Genomic DNA, 18541 nt, shown 5'->3' with positions numbered 1-18541 from the left:
ATTTGCTGGGCGAGAAAGGACTATAAGAGCAAGCTGAAAACTAGCCCCAAAAGAGCAGGCCCTGGTGGAATTTAATGGAAATGTGAACAAACTAAATATTGGTAAGAAAACAATGTAAGTAAAGCAACAGGGTAAACAGGCAGAGCTACAGTGAAAGAACACAGATAATTCTCCATATTAAAAAAGACAACATTTTTGCTGAAGGAAAGTAGCAGAGACTATTGACAAAAGCAATTTCAACTGGAAGTCACTGCAACCACTGGAACCTTTTGCAGTGTCTTAGACAGACTCTGTACCAGACCCTCAGCCCTTCTTGAGCAAGTAATTGTGGGATGAACCAGGTGTGCAAACAGCCATGGGCTGGTCTTATGTTGTCTTGAACAATGCAAAAATAATCCACAAAGTAGAATTTAAGATGCCTCATTCATACCTAGTAATCACCTTGTTTATTCATATGAAGAAAAGTGGCCCAAACCTATGTTGTATCCAGGAATCTGCGAGCTGGACTCAATGCCTACCCAAGCAACAAGACTTGTTGCAAAGATGGAAAACCTTAGAGAAGTCCAGGTATCTGGATCTCTCCAGCACTGCGGGGACAGGGAAGGCACTTTGCTTTCGTTCCTTGTCCAGCACACATCTGTACAGAACAGGCACCCGAGAGAGGAGATCCTTGGCAGGAGCTGACAGGAGGGTCAGGGACAGCTGATCAAATTCTAGGCTTTGGGCTGCTGAAGGACCCGTACTGAGCTGTGTTGGTGAAGGCTGGAAACATGTTACTCTTTGGTAGGCACCAGTTAGCAAAACACCCCTGCTTTGGTCGAAGTGTGTGCAAGCAAACCCTTCAGATGAGTCCCCTTCCTCAGGTATGTGCTATCTATAGCCAGCAGGAGTTTTCTCTCACCCCATCACAGCACCCGCCCTTATCTGCTGCAAGAAAGGCCTGACACAAGGAGACTTGCTGAACAGGAAGTTTGTGCCGAGGGAGAAGCTCAGTCATTCCTATTGCAGACTAAAGAGGGTGAAAGGATTTTCTACATCTGAGGAATTCACCTCTGTATCCTGCTGTTTTCCCTCTTCTAATAATAATCTGTTATCCCAGAGGCACTACCTCCACTGCTGTAGTCTTACTTTTTAAAAGGAATTTTTAAAAATCTTCTCTGCTGTACTATTTCACAAACAACAAATGCACTCATGATGATACAGTAAGAACCCCACCAAGTGCTTCCAGAGCCAGGGAGATTGATAGACTTTTCTATGGTCTGTGGGACCTTAGCCCTCATTAGGGTCAAGCTGTACCCACAGCTCCTTGATTCTGAACTGATGGATTATGCAGCCATTAATCAGCTCCAGGTCTGGCCTTTGCTTTTGACATTCAGAAGGTAAACTTACTCCATGCTGGTCCTCTTATTGAGTTTCTCAGGTACATTCATACTCATGAAAAAAAAAGTAAAAAAGAAAAAATTTCATTCCCTACTAAGCGCTGATGATTCCTCATGCTTCATGAAAGATTGAACACACCTTTTAATAAATTTGTTTGTAATGCACCAATTTCATTTTGCCTCCTCCCAAGGAAGCAAATTTCAATTTGATGGGCTGGAAGACATGAGAGATTATTTATGGCTGTACGTCTGGGTCTGTAGTCAGCTGCAGAGCCATAAATTTGGAAGACAGCACAGTAACTGATCTTCAGTTAATTTCCTGGAAAGTCTGAAAACTTTGTTCTGGGTGATCGCTGACAAAGATATAATAACAATAAAATGACCCAAGATGGTCAAACCCAATTTAATAGTTTCCATAAAGATCATTTTTATCAGAGCTCTGTAGGACTTCATTCACCGATGCAATACCTCTCCCTACATATAACCAGTGGAAATCCGCTTTCATACTCTGATCAGATTTGTTTGGCCTGGACTCCTGTAGCTGTGTTTAGCTCTAAGATGCATGTCTTTAATAAGAAATACTTTCGTATCCAAGGGCTGAATTTCACCCAGAGAGGTAGTTCAGTGAGGTTTAATTTTGAGAGATGATCAAAGGCCATGGCCTTATCGCTCAGTTGTGCTCCAGCTCCCCACAGATGGTGGGTATACACTTGAAATAAAGTTCTGACTTTCCATTACCGTCATAAAGCGAGCTGTAGAACCACCCTTTCTTCATTTGTCTTAATTAAAAATATATCTTCTGGATATGGAGAAAAAAAATAAAAAGAAAACTCCTATCCATAGGTGATTAATGAACCTGCAGATGTAGTCAATAGCCTTCCAGGGGTCTTTCTACCCAAAGCCCTGCTTCATTTGCTGCCCTTCATATTAACAAATGTTGTGATTTCTACATTAAGCCTGAAGTATCTGGCACAGATACAGAAAGAGAATTCAGGTATTTTCTAAAGGATCAGCTTTCTGCAGGACACATGGAAAAACATTTTATGGATATTTCCCGTAATGAATTAAAGAGTTTTGCATGGAAAACTCAAAAAATAGTATTTCCATTTCTCATTTCTTAGCAAATATTTCTTGTTCTGTTTGACTTCAAAAAAATCAAAATGCAAGTGAGACAATATTAATTCCAGCTGTTTCCTCTTCCTGTTCATGGATAATTTTCATAATAATAAGTGAAACATTGTCATTTGGTTCTTGCCCTACTCCAATTAGTCTTTTCCTTATTAGAACCAGCTCTAGCCTCATGAGATCCTTATTGTTTTCTAAAAATACATCTCACCCAATTCACAGTGGGGAAAACTTCAAATTTCTGAAGCTAAAACCAGAAGACAAAGGACAACACCAAAACCAGGAGCGAGACGGAAAACGCTTGCTGTTCTGCTGTTTCTGTTTGTTTGGGTTTGATGTGGGGTTTTTTGTTCATTTTTAAATGCCACCCCTGTCATTCCTGGGGAGAACTAGGGGACAGTGCTTGTTTTATGGCTGGGGACTGTTGTACAGCACTGACTACTTTCATTCCGTCTTACATCACTCGAGTGCTCAGCAGCTCAAACACAGCTCAAGCAGCCCTAGAGCTATGGGTGTGCATTACAGGTCTGTGTCTCTCTACCTGCACATATCTCCAAGTGTCTCGTACCTGTGTGCGAGGCAGAAGGAGATTTTCAAGACCTTAGCAGGCAGCGTGAGGGACCTCCAGAGGACTTCCACTCTGGTTGGAGCAGCTCCATAACCAATAGATTTTTTTAATTTTGTTTTTAACACTCAGCAGCGCTTTCTGGGATGTCTCTGGCCAGACTGTCAAAGCTGTTTAGCACCCAAAAGAGTCAGCTGGCCCAGAAGCTCCACCGCTAATTTTCGTGGCTAAATGAGAGCCGACCTCAATCATGCGAGCGAGCTCTTTGGGAAAGCCTGGCCACAAAGCTTTCATCTCAACTGCCTGCTCCTCAAGCAAGCGGTAAATGCCTTCTGACACTGTCCTCCTACTTCTGTGCCCTAACATATGCACTCTGCTTATTTCTAGAATGTGTGAGCTTCGCATACATCAGGCCCAGTCCCTCGGGCCCAGTCGCGCTTGGTTTTGCGCAGTGCGGCCAATGATTCTCCCGGGTTCTGAGAGAGCTCTGCCCTCCTGCTGCACAGGAGAGGGGAACAGCTCCCAGTTAACCTGGATTCAGGAATATTTCTGGAAACTAACAATTAACAGGAGTAGAAGGGAAGAAGCTGATGAGCTGGTGAGCTCCAGGTGCACCATGCAGGAAGGGGAGCAGAGAAAAGATCCCACTGTGTCTGCAGCAGAAACCATTCTCCAGCCACCTGCAAGGATTGCCTAATTTGGAAAGGTCTGCAATGCATTCCTGCCTTGCTCGAGGGCTGGGAGATACCAGGGCAGAACAGCAGAGCCTATTTCCAAATTACAGGATATTTAGTGTTTTAAACACAGCCTAAAGTCTTATGTCAAATAAAATTCTACCTGTGCTCAAATAGTAAAAAGGCAACAACCACCAAACGAAAACCACAGCCACATCACAAAACAATTTTGCCCAGTTGGTTTAGTGGAACTAACCAATAATTGAGCAGAAATTTGAGTTTACTATTTACCCATAAAGCTGTATTTACAACATTTATTATAAACCTAAGTTTACTGTTAGAGATTAGTGAAAAAAGTTTCTTCTTTTAGAGCTACTTGTAATTTCTTTTTGTATTCTATGTGCAGTAACATAAATCATTATAGACAAAACCCATGTGACAATGCACCAGCCTCCATGGAAGGATTGTCACACTACTTTTTGCAGATACAAATAATTGAGCTGAGGTGTTCCAACTACAGAGAAGAAAAGCCATCATCATGCAATTATCCCTCTTCATCAGATGTAGGCAGGCAAGAAAATTCCCTCTGTCTAAGGCCACAGTGCATTCCAGTGGGCACCGAGCTCTCAGGCAGCTCAATCATCACATAAATAAGCCCTAATTGGCATTCCCAAATGTTTTGAAATTGTATTGCCTGCTGCTGGCACTCCAAAAGGTACACCTCTAGAGATATCAGGGAAAAAAATCATCAAAGATCATTTGCAATTAGATGCAACAAACCCATGCCCAACTGGTGTGTGTCAGGGGTAAAAATAGCATCAGCCCGAATGGCAAATGCCTTTTGGTTTGTCAGCAATTGAATGTGTAGCACCAAGCGAGCAGTTATTACAGGCTCTGATCAGCAAAGCAATCATTTGCCTTGTTATTGTGCTGCCTGCCCATGTGAACAGCATCAAACAACCATTAAAAGACACCCCGCTTGCCCCCGAAGGGAACACGGGTGGTGAGTATCTGAAAACCTCCCTGTTAACAAGCTAACCTTTTGAGTCTGGTGAGAAGGCAAGGAAGCATTTACCAGCCACTCTATCAATAATTATGGAAAGGAAAATCGTAGTTCATTGTCTATCGCAGTGTGGGGAGACAAACAAGGCAGGCCTGGGGTGAGCAGCCCTTCCACAGCAGCTCCTAGCCACAAGCTACAGCTGCCAAGAAGGCAATTATCCATGGAGCTGCTCCCCTGGGGCTGTTCAATACAGGGATGATGTATGTTTGGAAACTACCCCAAAGCCCTTCTGCTGGAAATAGGAATTCCTGTGGCACCCAGCCCCTCAGGGGCCCTGAAATACCCTGGTAAACAGCAACCTGAAAGGCCCCACACAAGGGTGGGCAGTGGTATCATGTGCCAGGGCTGAAGTCTCAAACACCATTGGTTTTGTTCCCTGGAGCTGTGATGTGTCCCCAAGGGCCTTTGAACACGTAGGGATGGGGACCTAGGTTTAAGCAGAAGATAGTAACTCAGTTCCCTGGTTTTCATGTTTCTCTCTCCTGTGTCACCCAAGAGGACTTAAAAAACTAGTAATGCTTCAGCATGCAGCCACCCACCTTTCTTACAAGCCTAAATCCTGTTCCCATTTATAGCCTGACTCCATTTTGTCTCCAGCCTCTTTGCAAGGAAGGAGGGAGGGCACACCTGAGCCTGCACCAGACTCCCTGGGGGTTGCTACCCTACTTCAGCTCAGCCTTTGCATCAAGCTACCAGTTATCTTTTCAATTAATTGTGGGTATCATAGTGGTTGACAGGACAACCTTACTACCAAGGGATAATTTAATATGACTAGACCATAATCAAAGTGTTAATAGCCTCAAAATTTAATCTGTGAAGAAACAGGATTTATAAAAGGGAAGGGATAACCAGGGCTCAGATGAATAATGTTAGTTGTAACATTACAGCCAGTTATAATAGAATAATTAGTTGTGATATCCAGAAATAAAAATTACACTGCTTTGAGTTCCAGGACGTGTGCCAAAAAGGGGCCGTTAGTCACAGCGATGAGGAACAGTTACACAGTCCATTATCTCATGAACCGCAAGGCCCAGAAATGAATCCTGCATGTCACAGGAAAGCTGAGACTCTGCATTTTCAGCAATACACAGCTTTTCATTTTAGCCCTTCAACCAGATCCTTTCTGACTGTTGGAATGACGTGCCTTCCCATTCGGAGAATGGTACCCTCAGAAGCCCTCCTGGTTGAGCTTCACCTTTCCTTTGGGCATGGTCCCAACTTCTCCCTCCTGTGGCAGATGAAGCTCACCCCTGGCATCCCCACCTGCTCCCTTCTTCCATCCTCACCAATCCTGTGGAGAAAGGAACAAAAGCTCAAACTACATGAAAGGTCTGTTTTTCCCTTGTAGGGCAAGGATGCTGGGTGATGGTTTGGCTGCCTCCATCAACAAGTGCTGCTTCCTTGTGGGGTTAGGCAGCCCCTGCTGCTCCCTGGCTCAGTGTTCAGGGCCAAATGCTTTAATCATAGAATGACTGAACTTGTTTGGTTGGAAGGGAGCGTCAAGCCCATCTTGTTCCAACCCCCCCGCCAGGGGCAGGGACACCTTCCACCAGACCAGGTTGCTCAGAGCACCAGCCAATCTAATCCCCGCTAATCCAGCAACACACCTTTGAACCCAAAGTGCAGGAGGCAGCAATAAAGCTGGTGCTCAGCATCATAGTGAGGAAGCAAGAAGCTGTACAAAAGCAAAAAGTGATGTGACTGAAATTATTATTATTATTTTTAATTATGACAGCATCCAGTTTTTACCATCTCATTGTTACTCATTCACTTGCACAACAGACACAGAAGCAATTGCTTGACCTGGTAGGCATATTTAAAAAAAATTTCTTTGAATGACTTCTGTATTATAAAAGTTACTTTAAAACCATTTTCTGCTTTTTAGGTAGTGATAAAGGAATTAAAATCTTTTTCAGGTTGTGCTTATTAATTTCTCCTTCATTTCCTCTGGGATACTTTCTTTTCTTCCTCTTCTTGCAGTACCGAAAAGAAACAAAAGTGGACCTGTGAAGGAGGAAAACTGGTAAAGAAAAGATAACTCTGTCTAGGGGAAACAAGCAGGAAAGAGAGAATAGAAGTTGGGATTTTTTTTAAAGGGAAATCACCTGGGATTGAAACAACTGAAACTTTTGTCTCCTTCTCACACACACACATCCCCTCACCCGTTTTTCTTCCGAGTCCTGGCTGGCTTGCACCTCCTGGCAGGCACGTAGGTGCTTGTTTTGCTGTTGCTCCGCAGGATGGAGTCACCAGAAACGATGGTCCCAGGAGGTGTTTTGTGTAGGGATAAAATGAGAAGCAAAGCTGTGCTCCGCTGGCCCTTCCCTTGCACACACAATCACGTGCTGCAGTCCTGCTCCCGCTTCGTCCTCCCTGTGTCACACATCGGGAAACACACCACTTAACACATCTGGGGAAGCGCTTCCCCACAAGGGTGCGGGAGCCCTGGCTCGGAGGCAATTAAACACTCCAGGCTGCCCATGCTCACACACCTACCTTTTGTGGCTGGCACTAAAAAATGCTGTTCTGAGACAACAAATCTTACAGTGGCCTCATTTTTCTAGTACTGATGCCTCAGGCAAGGCCTGCGTGGCCCAGAAAGGAGAAAGGTTAACTTTTTCTGGAATTCCCTGAACCCACTTATCTGCTCCTTCTCCCTAAACATCTGCCAGTTTCAGACACCTGTTATAATATATCAGTTTGTCTCACGGTGGTTCCTGGAGTCTATCAGCAACCTGAGCAATTAGTATTGTCAGCAAATCATTCATTAACTGAACTATTCAGTTTCAGCTAACTTAAGACTAATTGTGTATTTAATTCCTATCTAGCAAGATCAAATCAATCAAAAAAAAAAAAAAAAAAAAAGACCGTGGGTAAATATCAAAGACCAATAGGTAATAAATGAAAACCTTAATTAAAGTCTTATCTGAATGCTAACAAAGAAAATCCCAAGTAAAGCAGAGGAGATTATTTCATATTAGGTCACTGTGGTTGTCCTCCTGCTGTCTCCCTAGTTCAACCCTGGTGTTACTCAAATACTTGGTGTAAAGGCTAGAGTACATTTTTGGCATCACGAAAGAGCCTCTCTCTCCCCACCTGGCAGAGACCCCATGCAGGCAGTTCAATGCCACTTCGAGGGTGAAGAGTGACCTCACAGAAATGGTATTTTCCTGCACGTTCTCCCGTGTGAACTGGGAGCTGCAGCTACTGACCTTACTGGCAAGGAGACAATTTCACTGCTGGTTGCTGTTGTTTGTGTAGAAGCATTGAGCTATTAAAGAGGGAGAAGATTGTTCCCTCCTGTGTGTCATCAGCAGAGGTAAATAACATCTCTGCAGTGCAAGCCAGAGAGTAATTAGATCTGCACAGGCCTTTACCTTGATGAGCTGATTATCTGTTCCTGCCCTTGAAGGTTCAGGCCCTGTGTTGTCCCCAATCCCTGTGTGGCTTTGGCACTGTCAGGCCAACAAGAACGTGAAACAAGGAAAGAAAAAGCACTATGGCTGATTTTAAGCTGTGCTCAGGTACGCAACCTTCGATAAAATCAAGGCCGAACAGATACATCAATAAGCTCTATTGAGGTCAAGAAAGAAGAAAAAACCCAAACCAATAAATCAGTCCTATTAGATCGATATACCTGGTCTTGGTGAGATCCATAGGCACATTTGGTTGGCAGGGAAGATCAGGAGCTCAGCTTGGAGAAGGTCTGCAAACACCACCAACTTCAGAATGCTGCCAAGAAAGCTGAAACAGCAGAACTACCTCCCCAAGGTATGTCAGCCAGGGACTGCTGCCCTGCCCACAGGCACTGAGATAACAAACCTGTAACAAGGAGGAGACCATGGTGAGGAGTGTAGGCAGGAATAGGACTGGCATCAGAAATTCCTGTTTACTTTCCCACCCTCCTGCTCCCTTGCTCTACACCCTATTTATGCCATCACCTGCCAGTCACTTCCTCTGGCCATTCCTCTCACCCAAGGGCTCCTTTCCCCACCTGAATTGTGTTTTCTGCATTAGCTCCTTCCTACATTAGTCACCACGAAAGTGGCTTGGCTAGTGCTGAGTCTGCTACCCTAAATGTAAGTATCTCTAAAATGAAAAAGCATCTTTACATCCAAATACTGAGCTGGACCCCTCAGCGCACACATCCATTGATGGAATCTGCTGCCCTGTGCTCTTCAACCAGTGCGAGTAAGTATCAGCTTGGTTACAGCAACTGGGCTTCTCCAAAAAATAAACCCACCCAAGACAATTTACTGTATAGCTTCTGATTTAGTATAAATCTCTAAGTCAGAAGCTTATTTTTGGAAAAAATAAAAATTAGTTACCTACCTACAAGTACAGTACAATGAGAGCTTTCACCATGTTGAAGTGTGCGCTGGCCCCAGCTTTCCTTTAATGCCATTTTTTCTCAGAGCTAGGGAGGACACACAGGAATCTCTCTGATCAGAGCTGGCTGTGAGGCCAGGAGACCTCACAGGAGGTTGAGGAGCCTCTGAACCTTCATCACCAAGGTGTACATCCATGGTGTAAGAGTACCATGGCTTGACTTGGACCGAGACTGTCAGACAGCACCTTTGGCTCCAGGCACCCCCCTGTTTCTCTGCTTCTGCTGCACGTGCAGTGGTGATTGCTACACAACTGCCTTTTACATGGAGCTGTGCAGGACGTGGGAGCTGCTGGAGGAGCTGCAGACTGCTGCAGCCTCTGGGTTGGAGAGTGTCATATGGGTTACAGTGCTGCCTCTGTCCTGACCCCGTCCTTGCTTTTGGGACTAAGACAAGCAATTTTATTTCATGCACATGCATGAGATATCCCAGCTCTTTGAGCATCCCCTGCACTTTCCCCCTCCAGATCCTGGATCTGACGCTTCTCACTGAGCCAGCCTGCAGTCAGACAGGAGGCAGCCCCTTGCAGGCCTCCCTTTTTTTATGCTGCTTCTCACTGCACTGGCCTGGAAACTGCCAGCAGAGCCAAGTAAGAAGGGCAGAGGCATCAGCATCTTCTACTCATCTGTCCCACTGCCCAGCTCTCAGCTGCAGGTGAGGCTGAAGCCAAAAGACCTAATGAAGCAGAGAGCAGCTACACTAGTGACATAAAAGGCATGCCAAGCTTTCATCTTCTGAGAGGTTAAAAATAAACAGTTTAGCTTTCAGCAAAGTGGTCTGATTAGAGGCAAAGAAAACTACACTGATTTCCATGGAAATGGAATATTTTGTTGCTACTACTTGATCTTGTTGAAACGTATTAAGAACACAAAAGAGTGCAACTTCAATATCTGGAGAGTGGTAGTATACTTTAAAAATTTAAATTAAATTGATTTCTTTTAAAAGAAAGCTGGCTGATTTTAGTTGTCTAATTACTTCATTACCACTGCAAATGGAGCATGTTCTTATAAGCTTACAGAAAGATATTACAGAAATACAGAAACAGCTGCAACCCACAACAGAAGAGATACAGACATAGGCGATATCTGTACATAAAAATCAGAGACTTAAAGATCCTTAAGGTCCTCTATCTCCTCTCTAAAACCAGCAAAGAATTGTTCTTTAACTCGTAAGTCTTTCTAAATTTAAACCCATTACAAAACAGATCCTAGTTTCTATGGAAGAAGGATCAATCCCTAAATTTTGTTTGCTTTTTTTTAACGTGTAGGAATACTTCCTAAGAATGAGATCTGCCTACACATGCTCTGGAAGGAAAATAACACAATTAGTTGGAGTTCTCATCTCGTTAGTGTGGTAGGTATCTCCATGGGGAGGTTTCCTTGGAATGAGCTGCGTCCTATTTCAGTTTAACCCAGATAGTAACAAAATAATCACACAAAATGGGGCAGCGCTGCCATGACCTTCCCTGTGATAAATACTAAATACAGGTGTGAAGGAAAGGCTGCTTCACTGACACAGTTGTTCTCTTTGTAGATGTGCCCCAGGGTAGGACCACCTCCAACATTTCCACACGCACCACTGGGACGTTGCCACAGCACGGCCCAGCTGAAATCTTCTATCAAACAAATGTTAAAAATATCCAAAATCTTTGTTCTTAGCTAAAATAACACATTGTGATGGTAACAAGAAAAAAAAAAAATTCCTTTTCTTCTTCCATTTCCTCAAAGTGAAATTTCAACAGAAACAATAAACCCTTTAGGTTTTCACTTTGACAGTGTGACATTTTTTTGACATAAATTTTATATTATTGTAATTTTACGTGACAGAGCAACTTGGGCTTCTAACCAAAAGGCTGCTGTATTTTTATCTGTGTATTATGTTTTCCCACATGCTTGCAACTGGCATGTGCTCTCCTTCCAGTAGTGATGACCCAGGAGAGAAAGCAGAGCCAGGAAAGATTTGCCCACAAACCACCACAGTGCTGACTGAGGACAGATTTCCACTGCTGACAAGTCACATTAGGTATTGGTCAGTACAAATATCATTGATACTGTTGCTCAAGGGGACTTTGCCTTGCCTTGCCTTTTCTTTTTTCTTTTCCTCATGAAATCAGTCCTGCAGTTTCCATTGTGTTATGCTGAAGACCTTGTTTGGTTAAGGCTTCCTGTACATTCAGTACGAAAGATTGTCCATAGATACGTTTAGGAGTGGATCCACAAGAGAGGCAGCTGCTGAAATACCTAATTTCCAGTGCCTGCTAATTTTCATAGCCCTGATGAAGGTGTTGGAGCTGTATTTTGAAGGTACAGGGAAAACCACAGAAGGCAGCAGCAGTGGCAGCTACTAAGTAAGAAACACTGCTGAGAAGAGTGGGACATGAGTCCCATTCCTGGATGTAATTAGTGGCTGTGGCTCATGGGAAAGCAGAGCCTATTAACAGAGGAGCCTGGTGAGTACGGGCGATGGGGGAATTGTTGGCAAGTAATGATCTGGGTAAGGGTGTAGTTACCCCATTATGGCCATTACACAGTTCTTCCTTTTTTGCTATTTCTCTTCTGCTTACAGACACCTTCTTTTTTTGCCATTTCCTCATTCTCTCTTCTCAAATAGGTGGATACTACAGTTTGAGAGGCTGGGTCAGCTAAAAGCTCCTCAGTGTTTGGTACTTGCAGCCACACAGATCTGCTGTGCAGACTTAATTGTAGTAAGGACTGGTTTAAGACCAGCGGATCAATGCCCTGGAGAGTTGTTAGGGTGAAATACAGAGATCTCATCCACACATAAAAGGAAAAACACCACCAATAATGACAGAAAAGGCACTCATCAGCTATATTTTCACTCATTGTGCTGCACCAAGCAAAAAAAAAAAAAAAGTGGTGTACTCAGTTCACCACTTTAGTAATTTTGCTTTTAACAATATCTGACTTTGTACTCAATCAGCAAACCCTATTACATGAAGCATTTTTTCGGACACCCGGTGGTTTTGCCTGCATACACAGCCTTCTGTTCCTGGCCAAATACATTTCTGCTTCACTGCCTGCAGGCAGATCACCCGAGGAGAGCAGAGCAGAGCCTGCCAGCCCCACACTTCCCCAAACAAAGCATTAGCTATGCATCAGCAACTTTTATATACCGACCTTCTTCAGAGATCACTTTCCCTCCCTGTATCACCTGTACAGATGTGCTGCATTTTACCTCCCTGGTCTGGCACTGCCCACTTCGTGCAGCTCAGTGTGTTGGTGGTTCCTGGGCAGCTTTTACATTTCACAGTTCCTATCCAGCTGAAGGGCACTGCCATTTGGATGGTGCTAAACAGGATCCTCCTTGCAAATTTCAACAGATACTGAGGGAAAATGTGATGAGGCTCTTAGGCATAACCTCCAGCACACACAGACAGATTAACCAGCAAACCTCTGCTTTGCTATGTTGGGTGTTTTAAAGAGCGAAAGCCCTTTTGAAATAAGACTGTGCTTATTTCTTCTAAAGTATTGATAATTGATTCAGACCTTCCTGAAATGAATTCGAGCTCAATAAAGGTCGTGGCCTAGGGAAGAGCTGCACCTTCGCTGTGCAGAGGAATCCAGCTTGCTAGGAGCCTGTGAAAGCCATGGCTCTGCAGGTGGGAGGGTAATTTCCAGCAGCCTGATTCAGCAATAAAGCAATAAACACAAAATCCTCCTCAGACCTTTCAGACACCAGCACTTGAGAAGCACTGAGAACAGATAAGCATCCTTCTTTTTAACAGTTATCTCAAATCCCTCTTGTTTGCCCAAATCAGACTCAGGATGTGACTAGGGATATGTGTAACACAGAGCTATTTATCTACTTACTTAATGTACCTGGGGGCCAGCAGGCTGTGGTAGAAAGTGGGGCACAGGTGTTGGGGGTGTTCCTTCATGGTCAGTCACTGTCAGGGTCCCACGGGGAGGGGCAGTTTGCAGCTGCCCCACTCCTTCCTACCCCTGACGCAGGAAGGGGCTGAGCAATGGGTGATTCTCCTGGGATGGGGGCTTTCCCTGCCTTTTCTCCAAGCATCAGGGAGGCAGGAGGAAAAAGGCTTCTCTTAACTAGAGAACAACGTGTGTCCCTTTTAGCTGACTCTCTCAAAAGCAGGACCAAACTTGGCTTCCTATTTCTAACCATTCTCATAGAAGGCAAGCTACAAATAAGTAGTATTTAGGTCAGCAGAATCACATTTATAAGCCATAAATCAAATCCAGCAGACCTTGAACACTTATTTGTAGTTCATAGACCACGACTTTGAATGTCCCGTGAATCCTGATGCTGAACTGCTGGATTTTGTTTCCACGGCATTTAGGAGGCAAATCAACAAACTCCAGCAGCTCCAGAGGGGTCTGCTGTCTGCCATGGTGACATGCAGTGTGCTGACATATTCAACAGCAAAGAGCACATGCAGCATTTTGTTCTCAAAATCCCAGCTTTTTTTTTGTCAAATAAAACTGCATTAAGCAGATGATAGCACCAAGCTGCTGCTGTACTCCATGTGTGCAGGATTCCTGGTCTTCTGCATGTAAGACTGGCTTTGTGTCTTACATCCCTAAGTTCTGTCCTCATTACACACAGGCATTTTACTGTCTCTATTGCCCTTCCCTTTGAATCCCTCAGTTCTCTCATGTGATGCTTTGTGCAACTCATGGAGTCTGACGAGTATCTTTTGAGTTAGGACAAAGAATTCCCCTTCCTGCACCTCGTCAAGTTCTCAAAATAGCAAGAAAATTAGTTTCTACATGACTACAAAGTAGTCCCCATGCGTGGGAAATAGCAATACCCATAAAAAAAAAAAGAGAAACTGGTCCTGTTCCCTTAAAAGGGGGTGAAATGTTTGTCCTTTGGTTGACAGAGGAGGAGATGTATTTGAAACACTTTGCTGGTGTATCCATTAAAATACACTTTCCAAAGGAGTCCACCAATATATGAATGCTTACTCTCAGGAACAAATATTACTCAAAAATGGCACTGTGCTCACATCCATCACATTTGGCACAGTCAACAGGCACTAGAGCTGCTCCCATTTGAAGGCAAGCATGACCTGTAGATCTTTCCCTTTCACGTTGTTTCCCCTTCTGCACAGCACTGTTGATGTCTGGGTTCCCTTCAGTGCAGGCTCTTGGCAGTTTAAAGAGAACAGTAATTGCTACTTCAGTGATAGAGGGGGAAATAAAGGGGTACCCTGCCTCTTGTTTGCACAATTCTCTCCCTTTAAATGGAATGAAGAGATTGGATGAATTTCTGCCTTTGAAGGACAGGAGCTGTGAGCCTCTTCTGACGCAGTGAAGCTGTGCTGACATGCCTGTGTGAGCCACCTCCAGCCCTCCTTCACTGCTGGTTTCACATGGATCATGTCACTGCTGGCTGCTCCATGTGGGGAAGCAACACAGCTCTGGGTGCAGGCAGGTAGGGCCGGGATTCCCTCTGTCACTACAGCAGCAGTTCCTTGCTTTTCCAGCTGTTTGTTTACTGCTACAGGGAAGGACAGGGCTGACTCTCACAATATCTCACAGGAGAGCTTTCCTATGTCTGCCTGACGATCAAAAGAGGGATTTGTAGCTGCCTGGGGTTCATGAGGATCCTGGGCTGTGGTGACAAGCAGCCTGGCTGAGATAAAGATAAGAGAAATGTGCTGGTTTAGCCACCTGTGATTTGAAAGCTCTCAGGCTGTTGAGAAAGGACAAGTGCACATCCAGAACTCCTCCAGGTAGGGGCAAAATCCACTTCAGAAGCACATGGGAAAGAGGAAAGTTTTGTTCTTGGGAGGCACCTGGAAATTTTACAAAGCTTCCCTGCTCTATACTGCCTAAAATATTCATGAGACACGTGGAGATCAAGTAACAGAGACACCATATGATGGGGAGACACAGAGATCACAGGTGATACCCCCAATGTCAGGGCAGGCAGAGGAAAAACCACTGAGAAATCCACATCCCCTCCAAATGAAAACGCGGAAAATGGGCAGTCCTTGCAGCCATTTCTATGCTGAAATGCACCAGCGGGGTCAGAAAGTAGAAGCCTGTCCAGGGAGCCTTCCCCCCACACCCATCTCACCAGCACCTTTAAAAGAATGGAGAAAAAGAAAACAAACAAACAAAAATAAAAGCCCTGCCATGCTCTGTGAGGTAACGTCCAGGATAACAGTAAAATGGCCCAACTGCAGATGGTAATTAGAAGAAAGGACAATATCCCCCCTTTTTCCTGTAAGCCTGCTCGTAGCTCACCAGCTGGGGAGCTGCAGAGGTTTGGGAGGGCAGAAAGTGCTCCCCCATGAAGTCACTGCACCTGCCTTCTCGGAAGGGAAGAGTGGATTTTTTTATCACATAGAGAGAATTGGTAATTTTCTCTTCCCTTCATGCGGAATGTAGGCTCTTGCCTTAATAAATTACTGCCCTTCCTGATAACACATCCAATAGAAGTTGCACGGGATCTTTCACTGACAGTTTCAGGTCAAAGTTGTCTCACTAAGTTTCTGCTCTGGAAAATCTTTTATCAGCAAAGAAGGCACCAACCTCTCAAAGGAAGTTCCTTGGGAATCCTGCATCCCTCACAGGGCAGCTGGAAAATTGGGCTTGGCAAAGCTATGTTTTTAGGCATTGCAGATAATCCTGCTGAGCTGTGGTTGAGGCTGCAGTTAAGGGGGGCTGGTGGAATGTGAGAGCAGACTGTGGGGCACATGCTGAAATACCAACCCTGCTGTCTGTCATTGCATAAGCAGCTTCTCAAAAGGAGACATATCCCACGAAATTGGCTATATGAGGTTATGGAGATAGTAGGTATTTTCAGAAATTAGCAGCACTGCCATAAAGTAGGGTGGAAAAACTCCCTCATGGAAACTAGAGAAGGCAAAGTCAGGAATGCTGGGACAGTGAGAAAATAGTGATGAGAAAGCTGGATAAATGGTAGGGGAAGACTCCTTTCATAAAACAATCTGTTGTGGGGAACATAAAAATTAAGTTGGCTCTTAGAAATGAGGAATCCCACCCAAAGCTGCTTTTCTGGGGAAGGGGATTATCTGGGCTTTGGTTCCCACCGTTTTTAAGCACACACGGAGTTTAATTAAGCATTGCTACTTTCCCAATTGTTGAGGCTATTCTCAGAGGCTCCCAAGACTTTCCAGGCTCTGCAGTGTTGGTCTGGAGTAGGGATTGCTCAATTAGCAGCAAGATACGGCAAGCAGTGAGATCTGGGACCTGGTCAAATAGGAATTCTGTCAGTTTATGAAACACTGACGTAATTCTGCCGAGATGGAGCCAGACGAGGGATTTATTTTGCCGGTTCTGTTCCTGCAGATTCACCTGGATTTTTCCAGAGGATATGAACAGGCTTTGCTTGCTCTGTACCACAAGCCCTCCTGCAGCGCTGTTTTGTGCTCTGCTCTGCAGGGACCACATTTCACACGCTATGTGAAATTACATCTCAACCTAGAACTGGGAGAGTACACTCAGCCAGCTCACAGGTTAACAACTTTCAGCTCCTCTGATGGAAGAAACCCCTGTACCAATAACTAAAACCAGCCTGGCCCTATCTATAGGTTTACAGTCTGTTCAGAATCCCCAAAACTTGTGTTTGGGGCACCACTAGTCTCTTCCTGGGACTTACATCTCAATACATAAAAGGCATCTGATTTTTCACAGGTGTGACTTCAAATTGTAAAAAAAAAGCTGAGAGTAAGTGCTCAGCACTTCCAGGGCTTGTTAAAACAGTCCAGCCTTGAAATTACATAGAGAAGGGGAAACAAAAAACAATTAAACCCCCTTTAGCTTCATTGTAAGCTTTTGCATTTTCCTACTCGGAAGTTCAGTCAAGCGAGCAGTGTAAAACAACCACAGATCTGAGAAGTGCAAATACAATATTCCTGTGGCCAGATGCAAACCTTACCCTCCCTCCCCTTCTCCCCAGCTTTGGCTGCCCTTCTGACTCCCAGACATTTAATTTTTCAACAGAATACTCAACTTCTGGACTCCAGATAGGAAAAAAATATTCATGTCAGGGATTTCATCTCATCTGGTGCCTCCTGCCACAGCACTGACTCTCCTTGGGCAGTGCATTGTCTGGGGACAAGGCTAAGCAGGGAGATATCCTGCCACATGACCAAGGGGGGTAAACAGGCTGTTCCTGCCCAGGCACCCAGTGGCACCCTGCCTGGAGGGGGGCTGGTACCCAAACCACGGCAGAGAGGTGGGTGTACAGTGCCTGCACCCAAAAGCAAGCTCAGAGCAGAGGGGAGGTGCCCGGGATTTGTCTGCCAGCTGATGCTCACGTCTAACATCTGTCTCAGAGGTGTGTGCCTCAGCCAGGTGGGGCTGGGGGATGGCACAGCACTGTCTCTGGATCCTCACCCTGCACCCCTGGCACTGCAGAAACACCGACACTGCCCACCACGACCAGTGCCAGGTCTCTGACTTTGATACACCCTCACTAGTGGGGATCTTTATTTTTGTGAGCCACCAGACTATCCTTGCTGAGCCCTTCTCTACCTCTTTCTCCTCCAAAACGACCCAACAACCCGAAGCAACCATTTGGAATTGAAATTTCTTCTGGAACAGTAGCCTTGTTACAAGATGAACACTAAGGGATGGAGAGTGTTAGACAGCTACAGGCATCACTGCAAACCCTTCTGATAACAACAGATTCAGACCAGTGTATCGTGCCTTGCACACGTGTCTATATTAATAGCTTGGATCTCTTCTGGGATTTGGCAGAGATCTAAAGTTGTATTAATGTCTTTTTCTTGCCTCCTCGATAAAAAAAAACCCCATACCTTTAAAGTGAGGTCCTAAGCTGTCATGAGTTCTTACTAGACATGCTGTAATTGCTATTCCAAAAAGAGCAAAGTGCAGAGACAACAACTGCAGAAATAGAAAAATGAAGCTGTTCTGGAGATTTAAAGCAACCAATACCTGTGCTATGTTCTCTCCCTTCCAGATGGCTCATGTCTGAATGGCTTTCTGCTACCATTTTTTTAAAAATTTTTTTTTAATCCTCCCAACGTAATGATTTTTTTATGGCAAGATGTGATGAAATCTGAACTGACGTTACATTTCACTAATGTACAGCTCCCTTGAGCCAATATCAATTTTGTCTATGATGGCTTTGCAAGGGCAGAGGCCAGCTGAGGGGCTCTCCCCTTAGCTCTGTCACAACCTCTTGAGTTTCCAGGACACTTTTAAATAAATCAGACATTCACATTTCAAGCAGGGAGTTGGGTTCTGAAGAGTATCTCCTGACCCATGAAAAGCAATTTTTACTTTAATGATACTTCAATCAAAACTGATCAAGGATGACTTGACCTGGTCCTTGAATATGAGTAGATATAAAATCTGTTGAGAATGCAG

At 44.6% G+C, this 18541-nt stretch overlaps 1 long non-coding RNA gene across 1 annotated transcript; it reads right to left on the bottom strand.

Annotated features, from left to right (window-relative positions):
- Window positions 1–5588: 5588 nt before the first annotated feature.
- On the bottom strand, window positions 5589–8622 carry LOC109145100. Its single transcript, XR_002046303.2, has 3 exons — window positions 8444–8622; window positions 6969–7179; window positions 5589–6097 (listed from the first exon to the last, which is right to left on the bottom strand). It is a non-coding gene; the product is annotated as an uncharacterized LOC109145100 (long non-coding RNA).
- Window positions 8623–18541: the final 9919 nt, after the last annotated feature.

The sequence above is a fragment of the Corvus cornix genome, chromosome 3 (genome assembly GCF_000738735.6).
Source record: "Corvus cornix cornix isolate S_Up_H32 chromosome 3, ASM73873v5, whole genome shotgun sequence".
In the NCBI taxonomy this organism is placed as follows: domain Eukaryota; kingdom Metazoa; phylum Chordata; class Aves; order Passeriformes; family Corvidae; genus Corvus; species Corvus cornix.
The sequence above is the reverse complement of the archived record's forward strand: the minus strand, read 5'-3'. Positions and strand labels throughout refer to the sequence as shown.